Raw genomic sequence first — 24,990 nt, 5'->3', positions numbered from 1 at the left:
CGACTGAAGTGACTTAGTAGCAGCAGCAGTAGGGAGTTTGGGATGGACATGTACACACTGCTATATATAAATGGATGATAAACAAGGACCTACTGTATAGCACAAGGAACTCTGCTCAATGTTATGTAGCAGCCTGGATGGGAGGGGAGTTTAGGGGAGAGTGGATACATGTATATGTAATGGCTGAGTCCCTTTACCGTTCACCTGAAGCTATCAATAATGTTGATCAGCTATACCCCAATACAAAATAAAAGGTTAAAAAAAAGAGTCATTTCCTTTTTCAAAGCTGCCCCAATTCTATTGCAGGTATCCTGCCCTTTTGCACCTATCTCCTCCCCAGAAGTTTGTACAAACACCCTGTCATCAGTTGGCCTCCCCAGTGGATTGTGAGCTCTTGAAAGACTAATAGTTACTGCAAAGGGGAGCCTTTACTGCACTTAATATTTATCATGTCTACTACACTTACATCATTTAAATCATCATACATAGACTTCCCTTGTAGCTCAGTCAGTAAAGAATCTGCCTGCAGTGCAGGAGACCCGGGTTCGATCCCTGGTCTGAAAGACCAGGTTGGGAAGATCCCCTGGAGAAGGAAATGGCAACCCACTCCAATACTCTTGCCTGGAAAATCTCATGGATAGAGGAGCCTGGTGGGCTTCAGTCCATGGGGTCACAAAGAGTTGGGCATGACTGACTAACAGATAGACTAACTATATCATTATACTTACATTATACTTAAAACACAAGTATCATTTCTTGCAATAATCTACAGGTCCATTCTATCACTGTTTCCATCACACAGATGTGTACACTGAGGTTTAAGCAAATGAATTAACTTGCCCAAGGAGCCTAGCTACTGGTGGCAAGTGGTAGACTGCACAGCCCAAGCATGGCCTTAGCTGGTTGCTAAGAGTAGGAAATTCACGGACTCACTCACATGGACCTCGCAGTCTGCCTAAGACAGAGAGAGAGATCCCCAGGATATAATGATGGACTGCATACCTGACACATTTATAATAGCAGCAAAACCAAAGATCTTCTAGGTGAGGAAGCAGAAAAGCTTCAGGAAACTTCAGGGTCAATGTTACACCCTGTTTACTTCTCTGACCACCCTCTTCTTTTTTGTCATTTATTTTATTGAAGTATAGTCTATTTACAATGTTGTGCTAATTTATATTGTACAACAAAGTGGTTCAGTTATCCACACGCACACATATATATACATTCTTTTACATATTCTTTTCCATTATGGTTTATCACAGGACACTGAATATAGTCCCCTGTGCTCTACAGTAGGACCTTGTTGTTTATCCATCCTGTAAAAAATAGTTTGCTAATCCCAAATTCCCAATCCATCCCTCACCCTTCAGTTCACCTCAGTTCAGTTCAGTCACTCAGTTGTGTCTGACTCTTTGCGATCCCATGAACCGCAGCACGCCAGGCCTCCCTGTCCATCACCAACTCCCAGAGTCTACTCAACCCATGTCCATCGAGTCGGTGATGCCATCCAACCATCTCATCCTCTGTCATCCCCTTCTCCTCCTGCCCTCAATCTTTCCCAGCATCACGATCTTTTCAAATGAGTCAGGTCTTCTCATCAGTTGGCTAAAGTCTGGAGTTTCAGCTTCAACATCAGTCCTTCCAATAAACACCCAGGACTGATCTCCTTTAGGATGGACTGATTGAATCTCCTTGCAGTCCAAGGGACTCTCAAGAGTCTTCTCCAACACCACAGTTCAAAAGCATCAATTCTTCGGCTCTCAGCTTTCTTTATAGTCCAACTCTCACATCCATGCATGACCACTGGAAAAACCATAGCCTTGACTAGACAGACCTTTGTTGGCAAAGTAATGTCTCTGCTTTTGAATATGCTGTCTAGGCTGGTCATAACTTTCCTTCCAAGGAGTAAGTGTCTTTTAATTTCATGGCTGCAATCACCATCTGCAGCAATCTTGGAGCCCAGAAAAATAAAGTCAGCCACTGTTTCCACTGCTTCCCCATTTACTTGCCATGAAGTGATGGGACCAGATGCCATGATCTTAGTTTTCTGAATGTTGAGCTTTAAGCCAACTTTTTCACTCTCCTCTTTTACTATCATCAAGAGGCTTTTTAGTTCTTATTTGCTTTCTGCCATAAGGGTGGTGTCATCTGCATTTCTGAGGTTATTGATATTTCTCCTGGCAATCTTGATTCCAGCTTGTGCTTCCTCCAGCCCAGCATTTCTCATGATGTACTCTGCATATAAGTTAAATAAGCAGGGTGACAATATACAGCCTTGACGTACTCCTTTTCCTATTTGGAACCAGTCTGTTGTTCCATGTCCAGTTCTAACTGTTGCTTCCTGACCTGCATACAGCTTTCTCAAGGAGGCAGGTCAGGTGGTCTAGTATTCCCATCTCTTTCAGAATTTTCCACAGTTTATTGTGATCTACACAGTCAAAGGCTTTGGCATAGTCAATAAAGCAGAAATAGATGTTTTTCTGGAATTCTCTTGCTTTTCCTATGATCCAGTGGATGTTGGCAATTTGATCTCTGGTTCCTCTGCCTTTTCTAAAACCAGCTTGAACATCTGGAAGTTCACAGTTCACGTATTGCTGAAGCCTGGGTTGGAGAATTTTAAGCATTACTTTACTAGCATGTGAGATGAGTGCAATTATGTGGTAGTTTGAGCATTCTTTGGCATTGCCTTTCTTTGGGACTGGAATAAAAACTGACCTTTTCCAGGCCTGTGGCCACTGCTGAGCTTTCCAGATTTGTTAACCCTCCCCCTTGGCAACCACAAATCTGTTTTCTGTGTCTGTGAGTCTCTCTTTATTTCATAGATAAGTTCATTGGTGTCCTATTTTAGATTTCACATATTATTGATATCATATGACATTTGTCTTTGTCTAACTTACTTTGCTTAGTAGGACAATCTCCAGGTGCATCCATGTTGCTGCAAATAACATAAATATTTCACTGTATCACATCTTAATCCAGTCATCTGTTGATGGAGATTTAGATTGCTTCCGTGTCTGTGCTGTTGTGAATAGTACGGCTATGAACACTGGATCTGACCACCCTCTGCCTCTTGGCTTACACAGCAGCCCCTAGAGTACCTACTACACAGAGCAATCACATATGTACATATCTGTGTGCTCATTCCTTCAACTGTCTGCCTCCCCATCTTGACTACAAAGTCCTCAAGAAGACCTGCACCCCTGGAGCCTGGCATGTCCTCTCTCGTTTAATAAAAAATGAGGGACTGAATGAATAAAATGCACCCAGTTTCATGCATTGGAGAAGGAAATGGCAACCCACTCCAGTGTTCTTACCTGGAGAATCCCAGGGACGGGGGAGCCTGGCGGGCTGCAGTCTATGGGGTCGCACAGAGTCGGACACGACTGAAGCGACTCAGTAGCAGCAGCAGCAGCAGTTTCTCCCAAATGCTCCCAAATATTTTTTAAACAAATGATGATGCTGGGAAAGATTGAAGGCGGGAGAAGAAGGGGTGACAGAGGAGAGATGGTTGGATGGCATCACAAAATCAGCGGATGTGAGTCTGAGCAAACTCCAGGAGACGGTGAAGGACAGGGAAGCCTGGCCGGCTGCCGTCCATGGGGTCACAGAGTCGGACACGACTGAGCAACTGAACGACAACAATGATGCCAGAAGCCTCCTGCATCACTCTGGCTGGACAGCATCCCCTCGCCAACACCATCCAATTTCCTCTTCCCACTGTGCTGTGTCTCCTTCCTGTGGGGAAGTTCGACACCACCCTTGAGGAAAGTGAAGTGAAAGTCGCTCAGTCGTGTCCAGCTCTTTGTGACCCCTCTTTGTGACTATATAGTCCATGGAATTCTCCAGGCCAGAATACTGGAATGGGTAGCCTTTCCCTTCTCCACGGGATCTTCCCAACCCAGGGATAGATAGAACCCAGATTTCCTGCATTACAGGCGGATTCTTTACCAGCTGAGCCACCAGGGAAGCCCTTGTTTTCACAGGGAGTGGGTCCTCCAGGAAGAAAGGGAGCCTCCATCAATTCCTCTCCTCCCGGGGGTGGGGGCCTTGCTCCTGGAGGTCTGGCCTGATTTGACTTCAGCGAATAAAGACATGTGACTCGTATGTATCCTCCAATATCCCAAAGCAAGCATCCTTCACAGTGTTCTTCTCTTTCCTCCCACCACGATCCTTGTTCAGACCCTGCCTCAGGTTCAGACTGTGCAAAACCCCCTAAGCACACATCAGAGCATCTCCCACAGAAAGGGAGCTGGGAAACGGGTCGATACACACCCCCTCTCCTGACTTCCTCCGAGGCTAGATTTGTAAAGTGACCTGGGGGACGCCAGAGCCTCAAGCTGACCCTAGGCCCCCTGAGTCCTTCAGGCCTTTTGTTCTCAATCTCGCTCTCTCATCTCTTAAGATCACTTTACAGGCTGTCTCTTTGCCATGCTAATAAGCAGAATTAGGCTCAATCAAGAACAGAGGAAACTGCACATTTTTAAAACATCAGGTTGACCATGAGCTGTGTGGAGCTAAACGCTTCCAAGTCCTACAAATGTTTCCACTCAGTCCAGCCAGACGGGGATCCGCGGGGCCAGTCGGTGGCCACCCGCACCACCCAGTGGACACAGCCTGGTACTGCACCCACGAGGTACAAGAACCCAGGCCAACATCCGCCTGCAATTTCCTTAAGGATATTTCCACCAACGGCCTCCCGCCCCCGTTCTACTCTGTGTCCGTGAGCTGAGCAGATCAGCTAGACTGGAGCGGTATTGCTGCTGGGATAGGAGGGAATTTCAACATTCGTGACTGTTCATTTCTCTTTAAAATGTGGAGCAGTGTTTAGAAAAGGCAATTGAGAAGTTGCTTATTATTAACTCCTGGTATTTAGAACCTCCTATGTAGTGATTACCTCCTCACATTCACCTCCAAGTCCCAAACCCTAAGTCCTTCATACAGGTTTCACTGTTTCTCTGAGCCAGGTTTTTACAATACATTCAGCATTCCTAATTCTCAGTAGGATAAAGCAGAGCCAAAAAAAAAAAAAAACAAAACATTTAAAGAAGTCCCTCCCTGACTCCCAATCTCACAGGTGTACAGGGTCGTACACAGGTCCACCTAATGATCTACAGTGGTTGTAGCATCATCTAGAATTTCAAGAAATCTATTTGTAGATGTGAAAGTACAAAAAATGAGGAGTTCCCTGGAGGTCCAGTGGTTAGGACTCAGCTTCCACTGCAGGGAGCACAGGTTTGATCCCTAGATGCTTGCTCCTTGGAAGAAAAGTTGTGACAAACCTGAGAGTCTTCTGAGAGACGCTTGGACAGCAAGGAGACCAAACCAGTCCATCCTAAAGGAAATCAACTTGAATATTCATTGGAAAGACTGATGCCAAAGCTGAAGCTCCAATACTTTGGCCACCTGATGCGAAGAGCCGACTCACTGGAAAAGACCTCAATGCTGGGAAAGATTGAGGGCAGGAGGAGAAGGATGCAACAGAGGATGAGATCGTTGGATGGCATCACAGACTCAACAGGCATGAGTTTGAGCAAACTCTGGGAGATAGTGAAGGACAAGGAAGCTTAGTGTGCTGCAGTCCATGGGGTCACAAAGAGTTGGACACGACTTAGTGACTGAACAACAACAACAAGAAGCTAAGATCCTACAAGCCATGTGGCGAAAAAAAAAGTGTAGAAAATAAAAATACATCTTAAATGACTGTCCTCACCCCTTCTCAAGTTGTAAGCTAAAAATTTTGAAAAATGAACCATAAGTCAGGTGCAGAACCTCTATGGATAAGTTTAAAATTCTCCCCCAAATCATGCAAGTTAGCCTGTATCTACCCACACCTACAATTCTTCTTGTGTTCATCAGAAATGGCCATTTGTTATGTGAATGGTTGTAGTGATCCACCAGCAAGATACTTCCTTCCTGTACCCACTGTTTCTCAAATGCTTTTGGTCAAAAACATTTTGTGTGCCCAGGGGCCATGTTCGGGGCTTGCATGTCCTGAACCTGGCCATGTTTGCCTGCCTGCATGCTAAGTCTCTTCAGTCATGTCCAACTCTTTGCAGCCCTATGGAATTTACAACTCTATGGATCGAACCCATGTCTTCTGCATTGACAGCCGGATTCTTTACCACTAAGCCACCTGGGAAGCCCAAAATCAGCTGTACTTCAATATAGAATTTAAAAATAAAATAAAATGGGGCTACAGATATTCACCTCGTGAGATGGTGTATGTAAGTGCTGAGTCCTTGCTGGGTTACACAAGTGTGTGTGGTGAATGAACCCTTGCAGGTACAAGGTTGGGGGTGGTGGGTTGTGGTCACTGTCGCTCTGAGAGATATCGGACTTTCTTAGCCTTAATACCTCTCCTTTTTTGCTTTTGTCTTCAGCTCTGGCCCTTTCCGAGATTTCTCCTGGGTTTGAAGTCTCTCAGTCCATTAAGGATGACCCTAACCTGTCTTTATGATTCCCTGCAGTTACTAGCCTCATGCTTATCAGTGTTGTCCACACCTCACTGAGCTGTTGCTCCTCTTTCTTAAGGAGGAAATTGGTTTTAAAATTCACCTGGACATGTAAAGGGACAGATTGGACCTCAAGGGAATCCCCGAATTGGCAGCTTGGCGCCTGTCCGCTGCCATCACTCCCAGGGACCACAGCCCCTCTGCCCCCCGTCTTCCTGGGGCTGCTCGAGCAGCTGAGGTTGCAGCCCCATGGCCTGCACTGCTCTGAGCGTACCTGTAGATAGAACGTCTTTCAAAACAGAGATCACCAACTTTCCTCTCTGTGAGAAGCCTCCCTAACTTTTCTGATGAATGAATTCTACTGTGTGTGCATATATGTATAATACCCACTAACATACAGGGCTCCCTAGTTTTTTGATGAATGAATTATATAATATATTACAGCTTTAGAAGACTGCATAATACACAACTATATAATAGGGTTAAGCCTTAAAATGTATTCCAATATATAGTAGATGCAGACAAATACTGTTTGATTCCGCTTATATGAAGTACCTAGAATAGTCAAATTCATAGAGTCAGAAAGTACATCGGTAGATGCCAGTATCTGAATTTTAAAAGCTGGCTGTTTCCAGAGCTCCATGTTCAAGGCATCTGATGAGAATGACTGTGAAATACACAAAATGTCTCTGCCAGTTTTCCTTGAGTCTGATCTGGGCACCCAGACTTAAGACCCGTGACAGATCCATGTTACCTGGTGAAACGCCTGAAAACTGAGAGCTTATCGAGAGGGACCCTTCATCCAGCAGCAGCTCTCCTGATTCACTAGCGAGTCCACATTTGGGCCTTTGAAGGAGAAAAGACAGTAAGAAATGAGGTCAAGCTGGGATTTTTCAAGCTGAGTTAGCGCCTTGGAATGAAGGTATAGGAATGTCTGTCTCTCTGTCCTGTGAAAAATCTGCCAGGGGCTAAACCTTGTTGTTAGACGGACCTCAACAAGCAAGACAGGTTAGCTGGGCTAGGGAAGAGGCCAGGCCGGAGAGAGAGGGAAGAAAAATATGGCTTCCTGTGGTTTTCTGAGGGTCACAGCAGTCTTAGGAAGTAGGGATACTGGGGCCAGCTAAACATATGCTAATAAAATGCAACTTTTCAGAGGGCATTTGTTGAGTTCCTTATTAGCACCAAGGCCAAGGGCAGTCCAGAGCTCACGCAAAGCAGGTCTGAGGGTTTCCTTTTGTTTGCTTCAAGGTCCTCCCAGCAGTGGGAGTAGCCGGGTGAAAAGGCTGGCCTTGAAAAGGAGCGGGACCTGTGAGCGATCCCAAGTCCCTCTGGCTTGAATACCTGCCTTTGTCTCCAAAGGGCCATGGCTGGGCTCCCCGAAGAGAGTCCCAGTAACGAAGCAGTTGATTAAGACCTCATTAAAAGTTCATTGACATTCATCACGACCTGGAGGCATCCCAGCAGCCCAGTGAGAAGGAACAAGTGAGGACCAGACCAGCCAGAAGCTTGAACCCTGGGTCTGAACGCTCTTTCTGCCACCTCACAGCGTTCCTGGGTAAGTGTTTTGATCCGTTCTGGGTGACTCCGATTCAACGCTGCTGGGAGCAAATTCTTTGAAAGGTTTGGTCCTTTTGTGCATCTTTACTCTTAGCATCACCCCCTTCCTGTCTTCATCTGATCATGGTCTTAGCATTACCCCGTCATCTGCTCATGGCAGGCCCTTTAAGAACAGCCAAGACACGCATTTCTTGCATCACAGCACTGCAAAGCTTCCTAAGACACCAGGACCTCTGAGGAATACTACCGGGAAATATGGGGGAAACAAGAGCCTCTGGCCTCTGGCCTCTGGCAGGTGCTGAGAGGACCTACCCGGGCCCCCAGGAGGGAGAAAGTGCAGGCAGAGTTTAGCATCTCTGCCCGAAGGTGTCAGCTATGCCCTTCTGCCCAAATTCAAGCTCCTGGCCTCAGATCCAGGATCTAAGGACAACAGCAAATTGCAAAGTGTCCTCTAGGGACCTCTAACAGACGTCTAGCCTTTCACCACAGGGCTGGGGCAGGGAATTCTGGCTGCTTTCCCCCAAAGAGCCCAGGATTCTTGCAAGACCACCTTATTTTTTTTCAATTTTTAGTAAAATAAAGTTGATTTACTATGTTGTGTCAGTTTCAGGTGAACTGCAAGGTGATTCATATACATACATATATATATATACATATGCACATCATATATGAGTCAGAATTCATCATATGTGAATCCCCAGCTCCTAGGTCCAGGGGATTTCCTAAGCAAGAAGCCTGGAGTGGGTTGCTATTTCCCTCTCCAGAGGATCTTCCCGACCCAGGAATCGAACCCAAGTTTCCCGCATTGCAGGCAGACTCTTTCCCACTGAGCCACCAACGAAGCCCCACAGCAATGTTAGCCAACACGTTTATCAGGGCACATAATTGTCATTTCTTCTTTGTGTTAAGAACAGTTCAAATCTAGTTTCTTAGTAACTTTGAAGTTACAGTGTTTTTGACTATCATCGGTATGCTGTGCATGAGATCTCTCAACTTATTACCAACCAGTTGCCATTTGTATCCTTAAACATCATCTCCCCAAATCCTCCGTCCCCAACCCCTGGTGACCACCAGTCTGCTGTGGTGGACGACCAATCCACAACTCAGTTGTTTTTTTACGTTCCATATGTAAGTGAGATCATACAGTATTTGTGTTTCTCTGTCTGACTTATCTCACTTAGCCTAACACCCTCAAGGTCCTTCCATGCCGTTGCAAATGGCAGGATTTCCTTCTTTTTTATGACCGAATACTATTCCATTTTCTACCTACAGACCACATTGTCTCTATCCAGTCATCAGCTGACAGACACTTCGGTTATTTCTGTGTCTTGACTATTTTGGCTAATGCTGCAGTGAACATGGATCTGCAGATATCTCTTCAAGACAATGGTTTATTCTTTCAGATAATGCACTCAGGAATGGGAATGCTGGATTGCATGGTAGTTCAGTTTTTAAGGAATCACCATACTGTATTCTATCATGGCTGCACCAATTTCCATTCCCATCAACAGTGTATAAGCTTTCCCTTTTCTCCATATCCTTGATGTTGGCATTTTTAAAGGCTAATCAATTAACAGTTTGTCTTCCTCCAATGAATAATAAAATGAATGAATAAAAGATAAGAGGAATTAGATGGAGATAAATATTAGCTTGATTACTGATAAAAAACTGATTGGATGGCACGGCCTAGATGCACAGCTAAATGGTTTTGCTAATTCTTTGCTGCTGAATTCAATAACTCGCCCCCCAGTCACTGGTCCAGCGTGGAGCCCAGAGGCCCCCACTGTGATGCTGGAGAAGCGGGGGAGGCTTACCTTCCACAGAGAAACTCATTCCGAAACCAACCCAGCAGCTTTAGTGTCCTCTTCAACACATCCGTGAAGCCAGTCATTTCTCCTCCCTTGGGAAGAACAGAATAAGGAAGGAAAGAATGGGAATTTTCCTTGAAACATGAAGAACCAAAAACACAGTGTCCTAAAAATATATATGCACTTTGTCACTCAGTCGTTTCCACCTCTTTGTGACCCTTTGGACTGTAGCCCACCAGGATCTTCTGTCCATGGGATTCCCTAGGCCACTGGAGTGGGTGGTCATTTCCTCCTCCAGGAATCTTCCAGACCCAGGAATGGAACCCAGGTCTCCTGTGTCCCCTGTACTCTTGGTGATTCTTTACCCCCTGAGCCATCAGGGAAGCCCAAATACAAATATAGAATTGAAATAACAGCCAGCCCAACTCCACAGCATTATTTGCTAATAGTATCCTTATCGAGTTCTGAATTCAATTTGCTAGTATTTCATTTCAGTGTTATTGCATCTCTCTTCAGAGGTCAGGTTGTTCTCCACCTGTGTGCTTTGTGTAATGCTTATCAGATTGCAGTACCAGGGGTGTGACAGGACTTCCATCGGCCCCTCCAGGGCCACCTCCACCTACCTCCACCCGCTCTCTGCCCTGGGAGGCTGACTCACAAGGACCACATCAATGGACTCCACTGACCTGTGGCTTCCAGTTGCGTTTGGCCAATGGGGAACCAGGAAGGAAATTGGAGGGTGGGAGAAGAAGCGGGTGAGGGCATCTCTTCTCCCAGGCCTGCCCTGCAAGGTGTCAGTAAGCTGACTGGATCCCAGGAGCAAAGATCATAGCTCCTACCAGGCCCTTCTGAGAAACTCTGACAAGGCCTGCTTCCCGGTCCCTTTAAGCCAAGGTGGGGAGCAGGACTGCATTGCCACCTAGCGCTTCTGAATCTTCCCCACTCCTTAACTGAGCTCTCTTCAAATTAGCCACTGTAAGAGTGACATCTCTTTCCTGCTGGGAACCTGGTGGACGCCTGTGGTTAGGCTAACTTAGTAAAATGAGTTGGAAAGCCTTCTATTTTTATCTATGCTCTGGAACACATGAAACAATGCAAGAATCTTCTAGTCTTGGAAGGTCAAAGAGCTAGTCTTCAGTGCCCCCTTGGCCTAGTATTTTCGGGATGGGACAGTCCTTTGACAAATGCTTAAAAATTTTCTCATGGTGATTGCTTTATTTAGGTCTCTGCTTCTTGCGTCAACATCTGAATTTCCAAGGAAAGCATCTGTTTATAAGAATTTGAAGTAGATTTGCATGGAATTGTTTACAGAATCCTCTCTTTGCTCTTTTAACCCACTCAGAATCTATGGTCACCTTCCCCATTTCTAATGTTGGGTATTTGTTGTCTCTTATTTTGATTAAGTTTATTGTGTGTGTGTGTGTGAGATCTGCCCCAGGTCACGTGGATATTGAACCAAAATATTTTCCCTGTAAATGGCAGTCTTTCCAAAGTCTCTGCCTGCCAGTCATCCTGGGAAAGAATCAAAATGAACCTCAGATCCAACCAGGGTCCCCTCCAAGGTGAAAATTTCAGGACTCGACTGAAGAAGGAAGTTCTTTCACAGTTCTGGGTCCTTAAAGCCAAGTCATACCTCGGGTAGAGCCTGTGATGTGGGTGATGGCTCTTGGCCAGATCACCAGGCACATGAGAGAGAGGGCAGGAGAACCCCCACTCTGCTGATCAGGGTCCCTTGATCTTCTGGGCGATAATACTTTTAATTTTCATCAGCGTGAGATGCCGTCCCAAACCAGAAGGGGTTTGCCTAATTCATCATGCTCCCTGGCCACACAATGGGAGCCCTGACAAGCAGAACACTGGGCACTGAGAGAAACGGACATCCCGAACGCTCATGAATTGCAAATGCTTCTTCGTTAAAGGATGCTTTCCTGCTTGGGACCATCTGCTTGATGTAACAGGGCCCGGGTCCTCAGGCTAGAAACATCTGCCACTTTAATCATTTTACCTCTTAATTAAAGCACAACCACAAGGGGGCCAAACATAGCTATGACCCGGGACATGTCAGACCTCAGCCACACAGAAGAGAGCATGCATCTGCCTGGACAAGCCATGAATGAGAGCACGTAGGTGTGCTGTTCACCCAATACATGTGCTCCCCACTGAGATAAAACAAATGTGGGCAAATGGATCCCCTTTCTCTATTAACTTTGTGTATTCTTTCAAAGACACTTTGTCTTCCAATTTAATTGATCTTCCACCCAGGGCCCCCTGACCAGTTGTCTCTGAGCTGCTCTGCCCCGAGGCATCTTTGTCAAGTAGTTAATGATCTATAAATAAACACATTAATACACAGGGGAGATGCCATTTAAAGGAACCCCATGCTAATCCTCTTGTACCACAAAGAATTCTTTTATAATGCAAATAGTCACCCTTTAATTGATCTATTTTGTAAGTTCAGATTTTCATATCCATTTCCCACGCGGTGTCAGAGAAACAATGCGTGGAAACACTCCAGTGCGTGCCCAGTAAAGCACTTAATAAGTGGTGGGTGACACCATTATTTCTCACTTTGGGATGTGCCCATATTGTTTTGAGCTTAGGTCAAATTGCAAGGATGCCACAGAGATTCTGAGTGTACATCTGTCTACCCCACCCCGTTGGTCTGTAGTCTCTCTAAGGACCTAGATGCTTAGATTTAATTCACTTTGCTTCTCATTGAGCTGTTTTGTCCTTAGTTCTGTACCCCAATTGGTAAAATGTTGATATCAATAAAAATCATACATGTATCTTTTAATATTTAAAATGCTAAAAAAAAAAAACTATACATGGATATATACTCAAAAACACTATACAAGATACCTAAAAGAATTGAAAGCAGGATCTCAAAGAGATATCTATACACCATGTTCACTGCAGCATAATTCACAATAGCTGACATGTGGAAGCAGCTCAAATATCCATCAGTGGATGAATGGAGAAGCAAAGTGTGGTCTAAACATACAGTGGAATATCGTTCAGCCTTCAAAAGGGAGGAGATTCTGACATCTACTGCAATAAGGATGAACGTTGAGGACATTGTGCTGAGTGAAATAAGCCATCACAAATGAACATGGCCTCATTTGTACCTATTGTGGTCAGGTTCACAGAGACAAAGAAAACTGGTGGTTTCCAGGGGTTCTCGAGAGGAGGAATAGGGAGTTAGTGTTTACTAGTTTAGTGTTTCCACTTTTCCGAGATGGAAAGAGCTATGGGGATGGATGGCAGAGATGGCTGCACCACCTTATGAAATATTTAACACCACTGAACCGAATACTTAAAAATGATTAAGATGGCAAATGTTATGCATACTTTATCAAAAAAAAATGCGGAAAAACACTCCAAAAGATCATTGTTTAGACAAACACTATAACAAAGTAATGTGAGATTGGTAATAAATGTAAAAATTAAATATATAAAAACAGTAGCACAAAATGCAAAAGACACAGAAGGGCCACAAGAACTTGAAACAGATCAGAGTAGAGTAGTTGTGTAACAGAGCAGGACCCACTTCCCAGGACAGGTCTTCCCCCTTAGCCTCTGCTTTAGCTCCTCTCAGAAGTACCCAGATAATAGCATTTGATGCAGATTTCCTGAGTTGTTTCAGTTCAGTTCAGTCGCTCAATCATGTCCGACCCTTTGCGACCCCATGGACTGCAGTACGCCAGGCTTCCCTGTCCATCACCAATTCCCGGAGCCTACTCAAATTCATGTCCATTGAGTCAGTGATGCCATCCAACCATCTCATCCTCTGATGTCCCCTTCTCCTCTCACCTTCAATCATTCCCAGTATCAGGGTCTTTTCCAATGAGTCAGTTCTTCACAGCAGGTGGCCAAAGTATTGGAGTTTCAGCTTCAGCATCAGTCCTTTCAATGAATATTCAGATGTGAAAACCTCCCACCAAATGGAAGATGCTAGACTACTTGAGGACCATGAGCACATGGCCCCAGGCCACCTGGAGCCTCAGGACTGAGAAGGTTAACCCCTGTGACATCACCCTCTTCTCTCACCCATCAGCCAGAGAACTGTACCAGCTGATCACATACCACCCCTTCCCTCACTTGGCTTTTTAAAACACTTTGCTGAAACCCTTCAGAGAGTCAGGGACTTTTGGGGACGTGAGCCACACCTATCTCCTTTCATGACCCTGCAATAAACCTTTCTCTGCTCCAAACTCCAATGTTTTGGTGTCTTTGGCCTCACCGTGCGCCAGGCATGCAAACTTGCATTAACAGTAAACTATCTAGTGTCCAGACTTATTATAAAGCCTCAGAAATCAAGATAGTGTGTTTTAGCATCAAGATAGACAAATAGATCAAAGAAACCAAGTCCAGAAATAGACCTATACATGCCGAAAAACTGATTTTCCACACTAAGGAAATTTAGTAGAGAAAAGATTGTTTTCAACACACAGTGGCAGGACAATCAGATAGCCACATGCAAAAAAAAAAAAAAAAAAAATAGATGAAAGGAACTTTGACCCACACCTCACACTATATGCAAAAATTAACTCAAAACAGATGAGAGACCTAGATGTAAAACCCCAAACTATAAAATTCCAAAAGAAAATACAGGAGAAAATGATTACGACTTCAGGTTTGGCAAAGGTTTCACAGCCACAAACACCAAAAACATAATCTATACAATTAAAAAATCTGTAAACTGGGCTTTGCCAAAATCAAAAACTTCTGCTCTTTGAAACACACTGTTAGGAGAATGGAAAAATGAGCCACAAATCAGGAGAAAATATTTATGAATCCTACACCCAACAAAGGGCTTGTAACCAGAATAAATAAAAATATATCCAAAGCCAATAAGAAGAAAGCAAACAACCCCATTCAAAAATGACAAAAACATGTGAGCAGGGAGTTAAGCAAATATATGCAGCTTGAAAATAAACACATTAAAAAATGTTCAACCTTGTAAGTCATTCGAGGGTGTGAGTTAAAACCACAATGAGATACAACTACAAACTGATCAGAATGTGTAAAGGAAGAACTCAGTTATCTACCTCCTGTGTAGGGAAAAACCAAGTTCTATTTCTTCTCTGTACAATGTACACAGATAGCTGACACTGTCAATCCTGACGCTTCTGGTCACCAAATGAGTGAAGATTCCACCACCCCCAACAATTCTCGATGACATCAGCTGGGGGTCCCATAATTTAACTCAATTCTGACACTAGTTACCCAGAGATAGTGTCAGATCACATGGGTTAAGGGCTCAGTCCCACAAGACACACACACACAAACACACACTCCCCCTCAGATCCCTGGCAAGACCAGTGATAACCTGGACTTCTGACCAACCAGCTAGAGATGGGAGATTTCAATGAATTCAATTAATTTGCTAAAGTGGCTCACAGAGCTCGAGAAAACAATAGGCTTAGGCTTATAGGTTTATTACGAAGAATATGATAAAGGCAGAGACATCACTTTGCCGCCAGAGTCTGTATGGTCAAAACTATGGCTTTTTCAGTAGTCATGTACAGATGTGAGACTTGGATCATAAAGAAGACCAAGCACCAAAGAATTGATGCTTTCGAATTGGAGAAGACTCTTGAGAGTCCCTTGGACAGGCAAAGAGATCAAACCAGTCAATCTTAAAGGAAATCAACCCTGAATATTCATTGGAAGGACTGATCCTGAAACTGAAGCTTCAATACTTTGGCCACCTGAGGCGAAGAGCCCACTCATTGGAAAAGACTCTTTTGTTGGGAAAGATTGAGGGCAGGAGGAGAAGGGGGCAACAGAAGATGAGATGGTCGGATGGCATCACTGACTCAATGGACATGAATTTGAGCAAACTCCGAGAGACACTGAAGGACAGAGGAGCCTGGTGTGCTGTGGTCCATGGGGTTGCAAGAGTTGGACATGAGTTAGGGAGTGAACAACAACAGGTGAACACGCATGGAGAAGAGGGGTTGGGGCAGGGCACAGAAGAAACGGGGCTGAGCTCCACACCGACTCCACCTGCATCTCCACGTGTACATCAACCCCAACCCGGAAGCTCTCTGAGCCCTGTAGTTTGGGGATATTATGGGGCCTTCCTCACATAGGCATGATCCATCATTAACTCCATTTTAGTCCTTCTTCCTTCTCAAGAGAATTGTAGTAGAATGGGGGAGCTGAAAATTCCAAGCTTCTAATCATGACTTGGTCTTTCTGGTGGCCAGCCCTCATCCAGAGTGGCCTCATTAAAACAAAAGACACTCTTATCACCCAGGAAATTCCAAGAGTTTGGGAGCTCTGTGTCAGGAACAGAGGTCAAGGACCAGCATTAGAATGAGGCGCTCCTAGTGTTCTTATCACTTAGGAAATTACGAGGGCTTTAGGAGCTCTATGCCAGGAACCAGGGGGCAGAGACCGACATATATTTTCTATTATCTTCCAAAACTGCTAAAATCAAAGACTGATCTGATGATGGCAAGAATGTAGAGGAATCAAATCACTCTTGCCTTGCAGGTGAATGTATAAAATGATGCAGCCACTTTGCAAAACAGTATCGCTCCTTCTTATAAAGGTAGACTAACCCTGACCTGAAAGTCAGTCACTTTATTCCTACACCCCATGCCGCAGCCCATGGGGTTACAAAGAGTTGGACACGACTGAGCAACTGAACAACAACAAAAAGGAAATATCAATATGTACTCATTCAGACTCAAACATGAATGTTCATAGCAGCTTGATATATAATGGTCTCTAAACAGGAACAATCTTAATATCCATTAACAAGTGAATGGACGAAGTGTGGTAGCCAAACAATGGAACACTTGTCCATAACTAAAAGGAATGAACCACTGACACATTTTTTAAATATATTTTCACATATTTTTTAAAATGTATAATGAAACAATGAAGTTAATTTCAAAAATATATTTAACCAAGTGTATCTAAAATATTATCATTTCAATTTATAATGTGTGTGTTAGTCGTTCAGTCATGCCCAACTCTTTGTGACCCCATGGACTGTATCCCATCAGGCTCCTCTGTCCATGGAATTCTCCAGGCAAGAATACTGAGATGGGTAGCCATTCCCTCCCCCAGGGGATCTTCCCAACCCAGGGATCAAACCTGGATCTGCTGCATGGCAGGCAGATTTTTTACCGTCTGAGCACCAGGGATATTTTTTTCAATATATAATAAATATACAAAAACCCTGCACATGAATTCAATGTAAATTATTACTGAAGTTAAAAATTCAGTTCAACATACCGACCACATTGCAAGCGCCCAGTGGACACATGTGGCTGCTGATTTCTGGGCAGGAGAATGCAGATCGAAACCACTTGAGAATACACACTTTCGCTGGTTCTGTATTTATGCAAAAACAAAGGTCAGTTTAATCTTCCCAGTGCTTGCTACCCGCCTACAACGAGTGATGGTGAGTCCACATTTAGCAGCTAAAAGGCAGACATCTCTTTTCTCCTCCCGGTGTCTTAACACTTCATTTTTAGAAAGTGGTGGCCGTGGCGTTTGGGAACAGCTGGGTGTGTCCAAGTGGTCCTGATCCTTTGAACTGGCTGTCTCTCCCCACTGGAAGCTGCTAGAGCTCCCAGAAAACAATCATTTACTTTTGCAACCTCAGGTTCCCCCTCCGCATCCACCTCCATCAGTTCAAAGTGAAGAATTACAAGGAGAGGGGGCTTTCCACACCTCTTTCTAGGGGGGGTGTCTGCAAAAATAACCCCCAACTCAACAACCCCTCCTCTTGCAAACCCTATTTCATTCCCTCCAGACCTCTGGAACGTCCTTCACCCAAAAGGCAGATCACGTAAGAGATTAAAGGAAAAAGGGCAAAATCAATAGGAAAAAAAAAAAGGGGGGGTTTAACAACAGCAAATGTTTCTTTTGTCAAACCAGAAATGAGAGTAACTCTCAGGAGAAGTCCAATCAATAGAGACCAATTGAAGATAACCAGTTCAGCCCAGAACATATGGATTAAAATCTGAAACTGGATATTGAGGGTTATGCTAATGATTTTAGTTTGTATCAGACAAGAATTTATAAGATTACATTGGTGTACATATATTTACAGGAGATTTTTTTCCCCTAATTAAAAAAAGGTTCCAGTGCCTTGAAGTAAGAAAAGGCAGCATTGGATCTGTCTTTGTGGGTTTTGCTTTCTAAGACATTTTCCTCAACAACTAAAATGAGATCTTGTGTTCACCCTCTGAACACTCTGTCCTTCCCACACCCTCTGCCCCAGTGTTTTGGGAACAGGAGAATGGTATGAGAACTCTTCAACTCCCTTTGATACCAAATGATAAAATTATGCACACAATGTAAAGTGGGGGAAAAATTATATAGAGTATTACACATGACAATTGCCTAATTATTCTTCCTACGGTTGTCAGCAAGCTGCAAGGGTGAAGCAGAATTAGAGGATCTCAGGGCAAGAATTTAGGACCCCAAAGGCAAGTTGGGTTTAATAAAAGCAACAACAGCAATAATGCCTAACATATTATAAGGCTCTTATTATTTGCCAGCATTATGTCACCTGATATTCAGTATCCAACCCTGTATAGTAAATACTGGCATTCTCTTGGAAAGGTTGCACAATGCATCCAAGTGACAGTCAGTGAATGGAAAAGCTGGGATTTGAACGTTAGGCATCTGATTCTGAACCTCAGGCTCTTACTCCACCACCTTCAATTCATTCCCACCACAGGGCTCAGAATGCCCCTCTGGAGGGGACTAGTGAGGCCTAGACTGAGCCAGGCTCCTCTGTCCATGGGATTTCCCCAAGCAAGAATACCGGAGCGAATTGCCATTTCCTTCTCCAGGGGATCTTCTCGACCCAGGGATCGAACCCAGGTCTCCTGTATTCCAGGAGGTCTCCTACACTGGCAAGCAGATTCTTTACCACCTGAGCCACAGGGATGGCCAATTACCAGGCACCAAAGCCAGGGTCCTGAACCCTGGGCAATTCCTGCCCTGGGGTCTAGATATAGAAATAGTCATTTGGTTCGTTTCTGCCAAAAAAAAAAAAAAAAAATTATGTGCTTAGTCTACACATAGAGCTGGAATGGTGGGGAGTGGAGCTCAGTGATAGAGCGTTTGACTACAAATGGAGCTGGAGGTGGAAAAATTATGCTAATGAATTCTATTCAAAATCTTCACTTTGTGCATTTTAACGAAGATAAAAGGAACACTCTATTATCCAAGCAGGGGCTCCCCCTGCTGGAAATCTACTTTGAAACCCATACATTGTAATTGACTCCTTGAATTACCTCCTTGGGAATGGAATGAGAAAAGCACCCATAATTTAACCTTGCAAGACTGACATCCCCTGTCTATGTGGGTAATGAAAGCCTTTCTGGTAGTTATGAAGCCGAGTTGCTGATTTAGTAAAGTGAATGTTCACTTGCTCTAAGATGAATAGGGTGAGTATAGAAAGATGCTATAAGTCTTAGGGAGGCACTCTTGGAGAATGGTTTTCTTGTTGTTAGTCTTAATTTGGCAGGCAATAAAGTTATCCTGGGATATACCTAATGGAAACCAAAGGAGCACAAAGAATAAAGGGAATGATTTTTCATTCAGTTAGGAAATGTGTCTTGGCTGCAGTCCATCGGAGATGGGGACTCACCGTATATTTCTCAGAGATTCAGGTTCTGATAAATTGTGTAGGAGCCTCAAGATGATTCCATGCGTCTCCAGCTCTTAAACCTACATGCCTGCCCTCTATGGATCAGTGGGTTGAAGATTTTACGCTGTAAATCTGAGTGCAGTAATAAAGCCTGGGCATTTTAAAGTTTTGTTTTTGCTTTCTTCTTGGCTCCATTTGGAATTCCAAAAAGAAAAGGACCAATTTAAATTCCAGACAAGATCCACTTGAAATTCTAAACATGTGGAGTTAAATTTTGGAGTCCACTGATCAGACTGTGAATGACAGCGTCTAAACGTCACTACCAATTATGTCAGGCCGATAAGTCAATCGATTGTGAACTGTCTTACAATTTCCAGCAGTCACTTGCCCAGCAGTGTGCCTTACATGAAAACTGCCAACTGTACAGAAAATGAGAATATCCATACAGTACCCCAGAGAAACAAGCTAATGTTTTCTCTGTACTAATACGGATGGAATTCATGTCACTTTTCCATCCTACACACACACACACCCCCCCCTAAAAATCAATCTTATTTACAAATGTAAATACCTTAATAAAATGTAAAAAGCCTTAATAAAATGTAAGCAAAAATAAGCCAAGAAGGAGCGTCCCTGGTGGCTCAGGGGTGGAGAACGCACCTTGCACTGCAGGAGACACGGGTTCAATCCCTGGTCCGGGAAGAGCCCATATGCAGGGGAGCAACTACGCAAGTGTGCCTCAACTAGGGAAGCCCTAATGCCCTGGAGCCCACGCTCCACAACAGGAGAAGCCACCGCGACGAGAAGCCCCTACACCACGACTAGAGAGTCGTCACACTCATGGCAACTAGAGAAAAGCCCTCAAAGCAACAAAGACCCCAAACAGTCAAAAATAAATAAATAAATAACCCATCAACATCAAAAGAATGCCACTTTCCCAAAACTGACCTTTATTTCATTTACAAAATGAATGAGTCAATATTAAGAAAACTATTGATAGGATTCCCCAGAGTAACTGGTTAAAGGTATAACAAAATTAAGTCTTCTTGATAAAGATTGTGGAGAAGGAAATGGCAACCCACTCCCATATTCTTGAACAGAGAATCCCATGGACAGAGGAGCCTGGTGGGCTGCTGTCCATGGGGTCACACAGAGTCGGACACAACCAAAGCAACTTAGCAGCAGCATCAGATAAAGATTGAAAACATTGGGTAATATGTAATATAAATTCTTGGTTAAAATTCCTATTAAGCTGAGAATCAGAAATATGCACTTACCAAAATAAATTATGTTTAAACAAGTTAACTATAAGCATCAGCATTTCCATTAAATTCAGGGGGAAAAAAGTGAAACAGTGTTTACCATCCCAACTATTACTTGGCATGTGTTGAAAGATCTAGAAAATCAATCAAATAATTTTAAAAATGAAGAACTGTAAATATGGAAAAGGAAAAAAAAAGCACATTACATCTCTCTTTTTTTTTCTGTTTTTGCATTGCTGTGATTATCTATGTAAAAAGCCAAGATAACCAACTGAATAAATATGGAAAACAATAAGGCAATTCAGCCAAAGAAACAATTATAAAACTGGTTGAGAAAAATCCATGTTTCCAACACACACACAAGAGCTAACAATAAAACACCACAGAATAAAAGAAATTCATAAAGGCTATAAAGCATGTAAATGCCTAGAAATAGAGTTAATATAAAAGTATAGGACCTATATAATGGAAACAAAAAAATGTTATGAAGGTGTAAACAAGGAACAGACTCATTAAAGTTTGTTCAGACTGAGAACGTGCCTGAGACGATATCAATATCTCCCCATTGACATTCATTTATACATTTAAATTAACTCTTTTGGAACTTCCCTGGCAGCCCAGTGGTTAAGACTCTGCTCTCCCAATGCAGGGGGCCTGGGTTCAATCCCTGGTCAAGGAACTAGATCCCACATGCCACACCAAAGATCCTGCATTCAGATAAATAAATAAATATAAAAAATTAAATGACCTCTTTCAAAATAAATACTGAACTTTTGTTTTCGGAACAAAAGGGCTTTCTTGTAGAATAGCTTGTAGCATCTTATAGAAAGACAGATTCTTCTGGCCAAGAATTATTAGAAAATCTGGATTAGATTTTTCCTTCTGTTTGACGGCATCAAGAGATACCAAGGCCTCCAGGATTCAGGAGCTCGCAGGTGTGAGACGAAAACCCCCCCATTTGGACCAGTCCAACATCTGAATTCCTGCTGAAAGAATTTGCCAATTAATAAGCAACAGACCAAGAAACTGAAAAGCTGCCCTGAAACCACTTGCTGAGGGCAAGAAGGCTAACATCGTTCTCAGGAGCTCAAAGAGCTGGGAGACAAAATTGGAGTTCAGGGTTGCTAAGACATGAAGGGTTTAAGGTCCTGGAGAGAAGACAATTGCAAAGAAGCCAGCCTCACCCCTGTCTGCACTCACCGTTTCCTAAATGGTACCCTCCCTGAGTGCAAAGCACAAAGAAACTGTCAGGAGGGTGGTTTTGAATCAAATTTCCATTGCTACAAATTCTTAAGATTGCATTATTTCTCAGAAGAGCTCAAGGATGGAAAATAAATGTCATTAAAACAATCCTCTGGGAAAACTCAAGATTCTGAGTGAAGAACTATGTTAACTGTTCGTCTCCAATATCCTGTTGTGCTTTAAATTGCTCAGAAGGAGTAAGAATCTCTTCCCTTTAAAATATAGATCCAAAACCACAGGGAAAAAAAAACAAAAGAGGTATTGCTTTCCAGAGAGAACAGACTGAATGAGAAAATTAGGAACAGCTACAGCAGACAGCTGTCCCTTTTCTTTTTTAGAAACTTTATTGAGATGTATTTCTCCTCCTATACAATTGACCCATTTTAAGCATACGATTCATTGGATATTAGTATATTCACATCTGTGAAAAGGAATGCAACCATCATCGCAGTCCATTTTAGAACATTTCATCAACTCGAAAGGAAACATCACACATGTTAGTTTTTACAACCCTACATCCTCACCCACCTTTTCCCAGCTCTAAACAACCCATAGGGGACTTTCTGTCTCTAAAGACTTTTCAGTTGGGAATTTCATGGAAATTCAATCAGTCTTTTATGACTAGATTATTTCATTTAGCATAAAATATCCTAGGCTCATCCATATTGTAGCACATAGCAGTATCTCATTTCTTTTCGTAGCCAAGTAGTAGCCCGGCACATGGACACTTTTGTTAATTCATTCATCAGTTGATAGACATTTGAGTTGTTTCCATCTTTTGACCACTATAAATAATGCTGCCATAAACATCCAAGGAACATACAAGTTCCTGCTCAGACATATTTGCTCATGTCTCTTACATGAGTACCTAGAATTGCTGGGTCCTAGGGCAATGCTATGTTTAACCCTTTGAGGAACTATCAAGGTTCTCCAAAGTGGTTGTGCCATTTCCATTCCCACCAGCAGCATACCAGGTTGCTCAAGGATGGAAAGCTCCAATTTCTCCACCTCCTCATTACCCTGTGCTACCATCACACTTGTCAACCCAAGCTCACCTAGTGGGTGTGGACTAACAGCACCGAACCGTGGTTGGATTTGCATTTCCCTGATGACCCATGATGCTGAACATTTTTTTCAGTTGCTTATTAGCCATTTGTATATATGTGGTTGTTCAATCACTAAGTCATGTCCAACTTTTTGTGACCCCGTGGACTGTAGCCCACCAAACTCCTCTGTTTATAGAATTCTCCAGGCAAGAATACAGGAATGGGTTACCATTTCCTCCTCCAGGGGATCTCCCCGATTCGGGGACTGAACCCAGGTCAGCTGTGTTGCAGGTAGATTCTTTACCATCTGAACCACCAAGAAGATCCCTTAATTGGATGGTTTATCTTTTTATTATTGAGTATAAGAGTTTTTATACTTGCTGGAAGCAGGAGAAGGGGATGACAGAGGATGAGATGGCTGGATGGCATCACCAACTCTATGGACATGAGTCTGAGCAAGCTCCGGGAATTGGTGATAGACAGGGAAGCCTGGCGTGCTGCAGTCCATGGGGTGGCAAAAGAGTCAGATACAACTGAGCAACTGAACTGAACTGACTGATAAGAGTTCCTTATATATGTTCTGAATACAAGTCAATTTCCAGATAAACGATTTACAAGTATTCTCACACTTAGAATAATCTATAGCAGACAGGTTCCCAGATCAGAAAGACTGGCTTGTGGATGAAAGATCCATCAAAGTCACATACAAAGGAACTGGTAGCAAATACCTGATTCTACTCAAGTGTTTTTATTTTAACATGCGTCTGTATTTGGCAGTCCTCATGAGGTATGATTAGAAAATAAAGCTCCCTGTCAGAGTTGGTGTAATTTTTTTGGAGACTAAAGCTGGCCACAGCTAGTACATTTTTTAAAATATGCATGTCCTTTTCTCAGCAATATCCTTACCAGGAATTTTAGCACTTGGATGTACTCTTAGAATGCACCAATACTCACGTGTAAGGATGTTCACTGACGTATTTTGGGTAATAATAAAAACCAGGACACAAGCAAAGTGCTTATCATTGAGGAGTTGGGAAATCAATGTCTGTGCAGCTCTGCAGTGAAATACTATGTGGATTCTGAAAGAATGAAGCAGAGCTCACTAAAAATAGAATAAGGTATATGTTGCTATAGAAAGATCTCCAATTTATATCCTTGCTACAGGGAAAGAACAGCATGGTGTAGAATAATATGAGTACTTTGCTCCATTTCGTGGAAATCTTACAAATATTCGAATAGATATCTATGTGGGTATCCCCTTTATCCTGGAGGAAATCATAAGCCATGTCTTCTAGTTACCTTTGGCAAGAGACTACAGGAAAAAAAAAAAAAAGGAGGAAAAGAGGCTTTCGCATCTTATCTTTCCCTCTGGATAACTTCAGGATGTCATGACCCTAGACTTACTTTTTTTTAATGCCAAAAGGTTTATCTGGATGGAGAAGTAAATGGCAACTACTCCCATATTCTTGCCTGGAGAATTCCATGGACAGAGGAGCCTGGTGGGCTACGGTCCATAGGATCACAAAGAGCTGGACACGACTGAGTGACCAACACACTTACCTGGATGGTGAGATTTGGGCCATTTCTGGTTTTCTTCTTTGTTCTTAACTGTATTCATTTAAAATTTCTAGTTAAATGTTATAAAGAAAGCTTATGAAATGAAAGTGTGTATCTTCAGTGTTCGAGCTCATGAAGTGAAATTTCCAGTTTTCAGTCACCTCACGGCCATCTGTGCCAACTTACCCAATCGATCCAAGTCAAAGCAGAGCGTGTGGGTTACTATCAGAAACCTTGGAAGGGAGAAGGCCTTCCATCACAGATGTTCAAAGACATGGGAGCATGAGGTGCCTGAAGGTGGCCTCATTCGACATCCTTGCTACTCAGAGTGTGATCTGGGCTGGCGGCACCGGCATCTCTCAGGCTCTAAGTTGGAAATACAGCACCTCAGTCCCCACTCAGATTTTACAGGACTACAGGACTCCCAGGAGATTCACTAGC

The 24,990-nt window shown here is 43.3% G+C and overlaps 1 long non-coding RNA gene across 1 annotated transcript; it reads right to left on the bottom strand.

Moving 5' to 3' along the window:
• Positions 1 to 5,645: 5,645 nt before the first annotated feature.
• Positions 5,646 to 23,158, bottom strand: LOC123332636. The gene is made up of 3 exons (XR_006549556.2): positions 17,069 to 23,158; positions 9,824 to 9,909; positions 5,646 to 7,298 (listed from the first exon to the last, which is right to left on the bottom strand). It is a non-coding gene; the product is annotated as an uncharacterized LOC123332636 (long non-coding RNA).
• Between the last annotated feature and the right edge of the window lie 1,832 nt (positions 23,159 to 24,990).

This window comes from Bubalus bubalis, chromosome 3 (genome assembly GCF_019923935.1).
Source record: "Bubalus bubalis isolate 160015118507 breed Murrah chromosome 3, NDDB_SH_1, whole genome shotgun sequence".
Classification (NCBI taxonomy): Eukaryota; Metazoa; Chordata; class Mammalia; order Artiodactyla; family Bovidae; genus Bubalus; species Bubalus bubalis.
This window is presented reverse-complemented; position numbering and strand designations above follow the sequence as displayed.